This window comes from Crocuta crocuta, unplaced genomic scaffold, assembly GCF_008692635.1.
Source record: "Crocuta crocuta isolate KB4526 unplaced genomic scaffold, BGI_CrCroc_1.0 scaffold480, whole genome shotgun sequence".
NCBI classification, from domain to species: Eukaryota; Metazoa; Chordata; class Mammalia; order Carnivora; family Hyaenidae; genus Crocuta; species Crocuta crocuta.
Genome location: NW_027532418.1, coordinates 405,182 through 417,419, shown reverse-complemented (window position 1 = coordinate 417,419; position 12,238 = coordinate 405,182). Strand labels below are relative to the sequence as shown.

General features: G+C 39.4%; 1 pseudogene; it reads left to right on the top strand.

The window, feature by feature from the left end:
* The first annotated feature begins 8,374 nt into the window (after window positions 1-8,374).
* On the top strand, window positions 8,375-12,108 carry LOC144243910 (olfactory receptor 4K14-like; annotated as a pseudogene).
* The last annotated feature ends 130 nt before the right edge of the window (window positions 12,109-12,238 follow it).

Genomic DNA, 12,238 nt, shown 5'->3' with positions numbered 1-12,238 from the left:
ATTTATTTTGAGAAAGAGAGACAGAGAGCATGACCAGGGGAGGGGCAGAGAGAGAGAGGGAGAAAGAGAATTCCAAGCAGGCTCTGCACTGTCATAAAAATTATAACTCCAAAGGCGTCTATTTTAATTAAAACAACAAACTCAAACCTTATCGGAGATTATCTCAGATGCTATGAACCTGAGAAGGCTTTGAATTAGTTTCTGTCTTTGTGTGTAAGAATGCTCCATTCTTATAGGTGCTTATCTTCAACTAAATAAATAGAGCTCTTTTATAATTAATTTTAGTAATACCATCCAGAGGGAGATAATACCATATAAGACAGGCATAAGCAAGAAACTTTACAATAAATTTGTAAAGACTATTTATCCTTGATAAATAATCTTATGGAAATTGTGGACTAGATTTTGAGCAAGGGTGTTTTTCTAGCTGTTTGTACTTTTAAAAGGTCTCTTTTTCCTTCTCTCCCTCCTCTTTTTTTCCTTTGGTCTCAAGAATGGGGAATGATTTAGATCAGTCATTACCAGAGAGGCTGAAGGACTTTGAATTATTTCAGGGCCAGGATTTCTACTTTTATGAAAAGAACAGTTCTACCTATATTGTGGCCAACTACACTGCAAAAGAATATCATTTCCTTTTGATTCATAGAAGCTTAAGTTAAAAGAAGACTAGTTTTGCATAATGCAACCCAACTACATTCAGGATTGAATCAGTGTTTCTGATAATACAGACAAGACAGACAGGACTAATATGAGTTCTGTGGAAGAAAAACAAAAGCAAATGATCCATCAACAAAAGAAATTAAGGATGGTTATAAGGATGTTTCATGTTGGCAAAGTGTGAGAGCCCCTGTTTAAAGGTCTTCTCAGGAAAGACTCCTAAAAAGAACCGAAAGCAAATGAGAGGAAATGCAGTTGCTGATTGCATACACATAAACTCACCCTTCAACAACAAAAATTATCCCAGAGCCCATGGAAGGTGTCTTTGCTTCAGTTAAGGCTTGGCCTTGAGAAGAGGCCAGTGCACATCTTGGGGGCCAAGGGGGACAGCCAGGGGAATTTCCTTGAATTCAGTCGTGATCCAGGCAGCTGAAGGAAATTCCCATGAAGTCACCCTTCTGACCAGGGTAGCCTGCCTTGGGCAAGAGCCTCCTGGCTGGCTCGTTGAATTTGTTAGAAACCCAAACTTGCTTGTGTACCTACTGAGCAGTGAACCAATGTCTAAGACACCCTTTTGGTTTTTGTTTTTGTGGGGGTTTTTTTGTTTTTGTTTTTTTTTAGTTTACATACAAATTAGCATATAGTGCAACAATGATTTCAGGAGCAGATTCCTTAACTCTCCTTACCCATTTAGGCCATCCACCCTCCCACAACCCTTTCTTAGTTCTCCATATTTAAGAGTCTCTTATGTTTCATCCCCCTCCCTGTTTTTATATTGCTTCCCTTCACTTATGTTCATCTGTTTTGTATCTTAAAGTCCTCATATGAGTGAAATCATATGATATTTGTCTTTCTCTGACTAATTTCGCTTAGCATAATACCCTCTAGTTCCATCCACATAATTGTAAATGGCAAGATTTCAGTCTTTTTGATTGCCGAGTAATACTCCATTGTGTGTATATGTGTGTATATATATATACATACTACATCTCCTTTATCCATTCATCTATTGATGGACATTTGGGCTCTTTCCATACTTTAGCTACTGTTGATAGTGCTGCTATAAACATTGGGGTGCATATGCCCCTTCAAAACAGCATACTTGTATCCCTTGGATAAATACATAGTAGTGCATTTGCTGGGTTGTAGGGTAGTTCTATTTTTAACTTTTTGAGGAACTTTCATCCTGTTTTCCAGATTGGCTGCACCACTTTGCATTCCCACCAGCAGTGCAAAAGAGATCCTCTTTCTCCGTATCCTCACCAACACCTGTTGTTGTTAAAGTTAGCCATTCTGACAGGTATGAGGCGGTATCTCATTGTGGTTTTGATTTGTATTTCCCTGATGATGAGTGATATTGAGCATTTTTTCGTGTGTCAGTTGGCCATCTGGGTGTCTTTGGAGGAGGAGTGTCTATTCATGTCTTTTCCCTATTTCTTCACTGGACGATTTGTGGGTTTTTTGGGTATTGAGTTTAATAAGTTCTTTATAATTTTGGATACTAACTCTTTATCTGATATGTCTTTTGTAAATATCTTCTCCCATTCTGTTGGTTTTATTTTAATTTTGCTGAGTGTTTCCTTTGCTGTGCAGAAGATTTTTATTTTGATGAGATCCCAATAGTTCATTTTTGCTTTTTTTATAGCTTATTGTCAAGTTGGTTTCCATATTACACCCAGTGCTCATCCCCACAAGTGCCCTCCTACATACCCAGCACCCCATCAGCCCTCAGTTTGTTCTCACTATTCAAGACTCTCATGGTTTGCCTTCCTCCCTCTCCACAACTACAGTTTTTCTCTTCCTCTCCCTCATGATCCTCTGTTAAGTTGCTCCTAATCCACTTATAAGTGAAAACATATGGTGTCTGTCCTTCTCTACCTGACTTATTTCACTTAGCATAACACCCTTGAGTTCCATCCACGTTGCTAAAAATGTCCAGATTTCATTCTTTCTCATTGCCATGTAGTATTCCATTGTATACATAAAACACATCTTCTTGATCTATTCTTCAGTTGATGGGCATTTGGGCTCTTTCCATGATTTGGCTATTGTTGAGAGTGCTGCTAAGAACATTGGGACACATGTGGCCCTATGCATCAGCACTTCTGTATCCCTTGGGTAAATTCCTAGGAATGCTATTGCTGGGTTATAGGGGAGTTCTATTGTTAATTTGTTGAGGAACCGCCACAGTTTTCCAGAGGGATTACACCAGTTTACATCCCCATCAACAGTGTAGAAGGGTGCCTGTTTCTCCACATCCTCGCCAGCATCTAGAGTCCTCTGATTTGTTCATTTTAGCCACTCTGACCAGCGTGAGGTAGTATCTCAGTGTCATTTTGATGATGAGGGATGCTGAGCATCATTTTATGTGTCTGTTGACCATATGATGTCCTCTTTGGAGAAGTGTCTGTTCATGTCTTCTGCCCATTTCTTCACTGGACTATTTGGTTTTCAGGTGTGGGATTTGGTGAGTTCCTTATAGATTTTGAATACTAGCCCTTTATTTGATATGTCATTTGCAACTGTCTTTTCCCATTCTGTCAGTTGGCTGTTAGTTTTGTTGATTGTTTCCTTTGCCACGCAGAAGCTTTTTAATCTTGATGAGGTCCCAGTAGTTCATTTTTGCTCTTGATTGCCTTGCCTTTGGAGATATGTTGAGTAAGAAATATGTTGAGGTCAAGGAGGTTGTTTCCTGCTTTCTCCTCTAGGGTTTTGATAATTTCCTGTCTCACATTCAGGTACTTCATCCATTCTGAGTTTACTTTTGTGTCTTGCGTAATAAAGTGGTCTAGTTTCACTCTTCTGCATGTTGTTGTCCAGTTCTCCCAGCACCATCTGTTAAGGAGGCTGGCTTTTTTCCTTTGGATACTCTTTGCTGCTTTGTCAAAGATTAACTGGCCATACAATTGTCGGTCCAATTCTGGGTTCTCTATTCTATTCCATTGGTCTATGTGTGTGTTTTTATGTCAACACTATACTGTCTTGATGACAACAGCTTTGTAGTAGAGGCTAAAGTCTGGGATGGTGAGGCCTTCCATTTTGGTTTTCTTCTTCAATATTACTTTAGCTATTCGGGGACTTTTGTGGTTCCATACAAATTTTAGAACCGTTTCTTCTAGGTTTGAGAGGAATGCTGGTGCAATTTTGATTGGAATGGCATTGAATGTGTAGATTGCTTTGGGTAGTATTGACATTTTAACAATATTTACTCTTCTGATCCATGAGCATGGAATGTTTTTCCATTTCTTTGTGTCTTCTTCAATTTCCTTCATAAGTTTTCATCCTACAAATCTTTCACATTTTTGGTTAAGTTTATTCCGAGGTGTTTTATGATTTTTGGTACAATTTTGAATGGGATTGGTTTTTTGATTTGTCTTTCTTTTGCTTCATTATTGGTGAATAAATATGCACTGGTTTCTTTATGTTGATCTTGTACCCTGAGACTTTGCAGATTTCATGAATCAATTCTAGTAGGCTTCTGGTGGAGTCTGTTGGGTTTTCTGTGTAGAGTATCATGTCTTCTGCGAAAAGTGAAAGTTTACTACTTCTTTGCCAATTCTGATGCCTTTTATTTCCTTTTGTTGTCTGATTGTTGATGCTAGGACTTCCAGCACTATGTTAAACAACAGTGGTGAGAGGGGACATCCCTGTTGTGTTCCTGATCTCAGGGGGAAAGTTCTCAGGTTTTCCCCATTGAGAATGATAGTAGCTGTGGGCTTTTCATAAATGGCTTTTATGATGTTTAAGTAAGTTCCTTCTATCCCAACCCTCTCGAGTGTTTTCATTAAGAAGGATGCTGTATTTTATCAAATGCTTTTTCTGCATCTATTGACAGGATCATATGGTTTTTATCTTTTCTTTTGTTGATGTGATGTATCATATTGATTGATTTGTGAATATTGAACCAGCCTTGCAACCCAGGAAGGAATCCCACTTGACCATGGTGGATAATTCCTTTTATGTGCTATTGAATTCGATTTGCAAGTATCTTGTTGAGGATTTTTGCATCCGTATTCATCAAGGATATTGGCCTGTAGTTCTCTTTATTTGCTGGGTCTCTGTGTGGCTTGGGAATCAAAGTGATGCTGGCTTTGTAGAATGAGTCTGAAGTTTTCCTTCCATTTCTATTTTTTGGAAAAACTTGAAAAGAATGGGTATTAACACTGATTCAAATGTCTGGTAGAATTCCCCAGGGAAGCCATCTGGCCTAGGGCTACTATTTTTTGGGAGATTTTTGATAACTGATTCAATTTCTTCATTGGTTATGGGTCTGTTCAGATTTTCTACCTCTTTCCGTTTGAATTTTGGTAGTGTGTGTTTAGGAATTTCTCCATTTCTTCTAGGTTGTCCAGTTTGTTGGCACATAATTTTTCATAGTATTCCCTGATAATTGCTTGTATTTATGAGGGATTGGTTGTAATAAATCCATTTTCATTTGTGATTTTGTCTATTTGGGTGCTCTCTTACTTCTTTTTGAGTAGCCTGACTAGGGGTTTATCAATTTTGTTTATTTTTTAGAAAAACCAACTCTTGGTTTCATTGATCTGTTCAACTGTTTTTTTTAAAAATTCTATATTGCTTATTTCTGACCTGATCTTTATTATTTCTCCTCCACAGCTGGTTTGGGGTATCCAATATAAGTATGGCTACTCTAGCTTTCTTTTGACTTCCAGTCGCATGATAGATATTTCTCCATCCCCTTACTTTTAATCTGAAGGTGTCCTCAGGTCAAAAATGAGTCTCTTGTAGATAGCAAATAGATGGATTTTGTTTTTTTATCCATTCTGATAACCCTATGTCTTTTGATTGGAGCATTTAGTTACGTTCAGTGTTGTTATTGAAAAATATGGGTTTAGTCATCGTGTTCTCTGTAGGATTCATGCTGGTAGTGGTGTCTCTGGTACCTTGTGTTCCTTGCAACATTTCCCTCACAGAGTCCCCCTTAGGATTTCTTGTAGGGCTGGTTTAGTGGTGATGAATTCTTTTAATTTTTGTTTGTTTGGGAAATCCTTTATCTCTCCTATTCTGAATGACAGGTTTGCTGGATAAAGGATTCTTGGCTGCATATTTTCTCTGTTTATCACATTGAAGATTTCCTGCCATTCCTTTCTGTCCTGCCAAGTTTCAGGAGATAGTTCTGCAACCACCCTGAGATGGCTCCCTTTGTATGTGAGGGCCTTTTTAATCCCTGGATGCTTTCAGAATTCTCTCTTTGTCCTTATATTTTGCCACTTTCACTCTAATATGTCATGCAGAATATTGACTCAAGTGATGTTTGGGGGGAGTTTTCTGTGCCACTTGGATTTCAATGTCTGTTTCCTTCCCTGGATTGGGGAGGTTCTCTGCTATAATTTGTTCAAGTACCCTCTTCAGCCCCTTTCTGTCTCTCCTTCTTCTTCTGGAATTTCTGTGATATATTGTTCCATTTGATTGCATCACTCAGTTCTAGAATTCTTTTGTGCTCTCAGATCAATTTAACTCTCCTTTTCTTGGCTTCCTCTTTTTCTATATTTGTGTCCTCTAATTAACCTATTCCCCCCTCTCTCTCTTCAATCCATGCAGTGGTCGCCTTCATTTTATTATGCACCTCATTTATAGCATTTTTAAATTCATCACAACTATTTTTAAGGTCCATAATCTTTGTAGCAATAGCTTCTCTGGCGTCTTCCATGCCTTTTTCAAGCCCAGCAATTAATTTTATGACTGTTGTTCTAAATTTTTGGTCAGTTATGTTGCTTATATCTGTTTTGAGCAATTCCTTAGCTGTCACTTCTTTCTGGAATTTCTTTTGAGGAGAGTTCTTCCATGTCATCATTTTGACTAGCTTTCTGTCTCCTGTCAGTTTTTAAAATCTTGTTATGCACTGTGCACCTGCGAGTGCTGCTATATTAAAGGAGACTCATTGACTTTCCAGTGTCTGTCCATTCAGGAAGTGTTCTTTTAATGGTGTCCCTTGGTCTCTCTTGTTGTGTCTTTGGTTATTTTATTTCCCTACTCATAGTGTTATTTGGGACTCTCTACCATGTGTACTTTGGCTTATTTCTTGAGGTAGCCCTATGAGGCTGTCTTCTTAGTGGACTCTCTTTCTTCCTCCCAGACTCTAGCAGTTCAGCGTCCTTTGGCTTCAGCCCTTCTTTGTTTGAGAGATGCAGGCGGGAAGTACAGAACTCTCTATCACTCTGTCATCCTGCCTCTTAGACCTCTTCTGTTGCTGCAACAAACAGGGATAGACTAGGGTCTTAGTCACCTCGACAAAGTGGCCCCAGGAAGGTCAACAGAAGTCCCGACCTCCACAAATTCTCACCAGTGATCCAGAGAAAGAATCAATCTTGCCCCCGCCAAATGAACCCCCCTGGTTTCTGATACTCCACCGCATTTGATCTCCCCCGCACCTCTGGACTGGGCAGATTCTCTCTCCCCTGTACCAGCAGCCACATTCAGTTCATTTTTGCTTTTGTTTCCCTTGCCTCCAGAGACATGCAGTACCTATGAAAATAACACCAGCATTCTTCACAGAGCTAGAACAAACAATTCTAAAATTTGTATGGAACCAGAAAAGACCCCAAATAGCCAAAGCAAACTTGAAAAAGAAAACCAAAGATGGAGGCATCACAATCCTGGACTTTAAGCTGTATTACAAAGCTGTAATCATCAAGACAGTATGGTACTGCCACAAAAATAGACACATACATTCATTAATGGGCCATAATAGAGAATAGAGACACATAGATTAATGGGCCACAATAGAGAATACAGAAATGGACCCACAAACGTATGGCCAACTAATCATTGACAAAGCAGGAAAGAATATCCAGTGGAATAAAGACGGTCTCTTCAGCAAGTGGTTCTGGGAAAACTGGACAGTGACATGCAGAAAAATGAAACTGGGCCACTTTTTTTTACACCACACACAAAAATAAACTCAAAATGGATGAAAAACCTAACTGTAAGACAGGAAGCCATCAAATCTTCAAGGACAAATTAGGCAAAAACCTCTTTGACCTTGGCTGCAGTAACTTCTTACTCAACACGTCTCCTGAGACACCAGTTCTGAAGCAGAGAGACCTTTTTTTTCATAAAGACAGCCCAATGAGAAGGCAAGGGATTGTCCCTAAAGCTGATCTTCGCTATTGAGCCTGGGACAGTCTTTATACATAGGAGGAGGGTAACAGTTTTCTTGAAACCTTGATGCGGACAGGGAACTTGGGGAGAGAGGTGCTTGAAAGAATCTGGAGGTAAACATGCTTCTGGACTATTTAGGACCTGGCATATTCATGTATGTTAAGACAAATGTTACTGACTGGTCCTCATTCAATTTCTATATCAGTGGGTAAACAGAGAATAGGTATCAAAAGGTCAAATTTAATGACCAAACATGCATGACATTAATTGGTGCATAAACCACAATTAAGTAGGGAACAAAACAGAACATGGAGTTAAATTAACAGTACACATAATAAAATGATAGCTCTGCTATGATTTCAAAACTGGCCCTGGAACCAAGTCTCCAGCCTCATTGTGTGTATAATAGTGTCCCCCTAAATTAATGTCCTCATGGAACTTCAGAATGTGACCTTCCTTGTAAAGAGGATATTTTCAGATGAAATTAAGATAAGGATCTTCATGAGATCAGACTGGTTGAGGGTGGTCCCTAAATTCAGTGAGAGTGCACGTAAGAGACAGAAAAGGACATACAGATACCCAGAGAAAATGCTACATGAAGACACAGGTAGGCAGAGATTGGAGTTATACAGCCCAAACCAAGAAACATTTCTTGAAAACTGTGAAAGAATAAATTTCTCTTGTTTTAAACCATAATGTTTTTGGTAATTTCGTACGGTAGCCCTAGGAAATTAATACAACAAACAACACTTACATTTTGTATGAGAAAAAAATTAAAGGTAAAATACAAACTTACACCATCAAATTAATGTAAAAATAGAATGTTGGATGATGCAAATTGGTGACAAGAACATGGAAATAGAGTGCTTCTCATGCAGTATTAGTAAAAGGGTAAATCAGTTTGCAGAGAAATTTGGCATTGTTTAGTGAAATTAAATACACACGTACACAACTACTAAACCATTTATCTCCCCCACACAGTGGTGCTTAGAAAGTCCCTGTGAGGGGCGCCCGGGTGGCTTAGTTGGTTAAGCGTCCGACTTTCGCTTAGGTCATGATCTCGTGGTTCGTGGGTTCGAGCCCCGCGTCAGTCTCTGTGCTGACTGCCAGCTCAGAGCCTGGAGCCTGTTTCAGAGTCTGTGACTCCCTCTCTCTCTGACCCTCCCCTGCTCACGCTGTCTCTCTCTCTCTCTCCTAGAAATAAATAAAAAACATTAAAAAAAAAAAGTCCCTGTGAGGAACAGTGGTGGAAAGTGAAGCCTATGTGGATGGATGTGCCACTGAGGCTCAACATACCTCCTTTGCTCCATGCAACACACATCCCATTCAGGTGCTGGTGCCATTTTGGCCACCAGCCAGCCCCTGGAGAGATTTTTAAGATCTCTCCTTGGGATCCTGGGGGACACCCTTCTGGATCAGCCCTTCATGGGAAGACTCATGGTTCTGCCTAGAGGCCAGGGGTAGCATGTGAAGGAGGCCCAGGACAGAGAAGAGCACCAAGGCTAGAAGCCTCCTCAGGAACCTGCTTCCACTTCCCCAGAGGAGTATGCCTCTCTGACCATCCACTTCCAGCAGCTGCAGTGAACTCTGCAATCTGTCACCTCGTCTAAGTGGTCAGTCTCTGCTCACCATCTTCTCAGCCCCTATATGCTTCAACTCTGCCAGAAAGTCTGCAAGCAGTTACAACACAGATCATCAACTGGGTACTGGTCCCCAGGTCCTCACCTATGTCCTCACTGCCAAGACTAGCATCTGGCACGCTGAAGATGAGTCAGAGAGGTTGAACAACTTCCAGACACCACACAGGAAATCAGTAGCAGAGGTGTTCTACAAATGTCACATTTAATCACAAAGCTGTTCAAAACCCTGTTCTTGGTGGCTTCAAGCAGAGGTTAATGGGAAGTTTGTATTGTTGGTCAAAGTAACATCTGGGATGCATTTCAACTCTGAAATACTAGAGAAAAGGAATTCACCATTGCAATGGGAGCTCAGTACCCACTAAGGCAGCCCATTTGCCATTTCCCTTGGGCTTTAAGGTTCATTTTAATTACTAAAAATATTTTTTATTTACTCTCCTGAATATGTGCCTTCAGAGAAAAATCAGCACAGATATACAGTGTGGTAGAGCAAAAATGTCCAATAGAAATTATCCCAAGCTAAAATCTTGAAATTGTTTGAGATTACCCAAAACTAAAACACCACTCTATCACAGTGCCTAGAAAAATTTGTCACACAGTAGGAATTAAATGTTTTCTGAGCAAATGGTTTAATAAATAAAAAATCTCATTATGTGACAAATGAATGCAAATGTTACATTTGTTCTTAGCAAAACCTCTAAAAAGAATTTTGGAACCATATAATGTTGAGAGAAAATTACTTAAATACTATTATTTTAGTGATGTGTCATCACTATTAAAGCTCCTCTATATGAAAACCCTACAGTGTCTCAATTCCCCAACAATCTCATACTAATATAATCTATACTTACTGTTAAATATTTCATACAAACTACTACAAAGTAGTGGAGGGGGTATTATTTGGCCTCAAATAATGTTTTTGCCTAAAGTTGACCTCTGGGTTAGAATTGACAATCTCTTTTTTTGCATGTGCCATTGGCCCTGATACATGCTCCCATTATTCTAAATCGAAAGCTGAATTTATCAGTCACTTATGTATATTGTGTAGCTTGTGAAAGCTACTCACACACAAAAAAAAAACATTGCATAAGTTTTATGCTCTGTTCCTTGTTGAAGAGTCTTGGAAAATATGTTTCATTGAAGTCATTCTAAAACCCCATCATAAATAGTTCATGCACACTAAATCCACAAAATGGATTAAAAGGATGACAAGAGCAGTAATAAAATTTGGGATCAGGGGAACTGTATGAACCTTTGGTTAATTGATTTACTTCCCTTTATACTGATTGCTTTAATAACAGAATTAAGTGAGAATGGGAAACTGTCAGTGTTACTTAGGTATGGTCTGAATGAGTGAGCTTGTGAATGAGCAAACAAATACAGAAGGAGAAGATAATCCAACTACTATCAGAAGTCCTAGTAGGAATCTGGATTGTTAAGACTTAAAAACAAGCATTGTGGGGATGGCTGTATAACTCCATAAATTTGTTTAAAAATTATTGTTTTCTACTTAAAATGGGTGAATTTTGGTATGTAGGTACATTTTTATGTTAATAAACTGGGTTAAAAAAAAAAGATTCCAAGCAGCTTTAATATGGGAGAAAATTAAACTCTATTGTTGGGCTTGGTTTTAACTTTCTTTGTATTGTATTTTATTATATTCAGATATAAATCTAGTTGATCACTTTCATGTGCGTGTTAGTTAACAGGCCCTTTCATATCCATCTCGTTTCTTTATATCAATTAAGAACAAAATCTGAAACTTGAGATAATGGTACTGCAAGATTATTCCTTAGTGTCAGAATTTGTGTTGTATGGACTCTGCACTTCATAGCATCTCCAACATTTTTTCCTTATATTTTTCTCTGGGACCTGTGTGGCCACTGTGCTGGGCAGCCTCATTATTGTGGTCACCGTAATTTCTGATCCCCACTTGCACTCCTCCCCTATGTATGTCCTGCTGGGAAATCTATCCTTCTTGGACATATGGCTAGCCTCATTTGCCACCCCCAAGATGATCAGGGACTTCCTTAGTGATTGAAATCTCATCTCCTTTGGAGGATGTATGGCTCAAATCTTCTTGCACTTTATTGGTGGGGCTGAGATGGTACTTCTGGTTTCCATGACCTATGATAGATATGTGGCTATATGCATTCCTTTGTATTACCTGACCATGATGAGCTGGCAGACCTACATGGATCTGGTGCTCAGTTCATGGGTCATTGGATTTGTGCAGCCCATCAGTCAAGTAGTCTTTACTGTGAATTTACCTTGTTGTGGACCCAGTGAGGTGGACAGCTTCTTTTGTGACCTTCCTCTTGTGATCAAGCCTGCCTGCATGGACACCTATGTCTTGGGTATACTCAGGATCTCAGACAGTGGGTTGATCTCCCTGAGCTGTTTTGTGCTCCTCCTGGTTTCCTGCACTGTTATCCTCATCACTTTCTGACAAGCATGCTGCTGGTGCAGTATCCATTGTACTCTACCTGCTCTGCACATACCATGGTAGTCCTGCGCTTCTTTGTGCCCTGCATTTTCATTTGTCTGTGGCCTTTCAGTCGGTTCTCTGTGGCCAAGCTCCTGTCTGTGTTTTTTTACTCCACTCTTGAACCCCTTTATCTACACATTGAAAAATAAAGAGGTGAAAACAGCTATGAAGAAGCTATGTAACCAACATGTGACTTCTCACTGAATTCCAGCTTTTCATGGAGCTACATGTTCTTATTCATTCAGGGGAAAGCACTTCTTTAATATGATTCTGCTCAAAGATTTCATTCTGATGGTTTATTGATAGAATTTGTATTGTTTATATTACAGAGAGA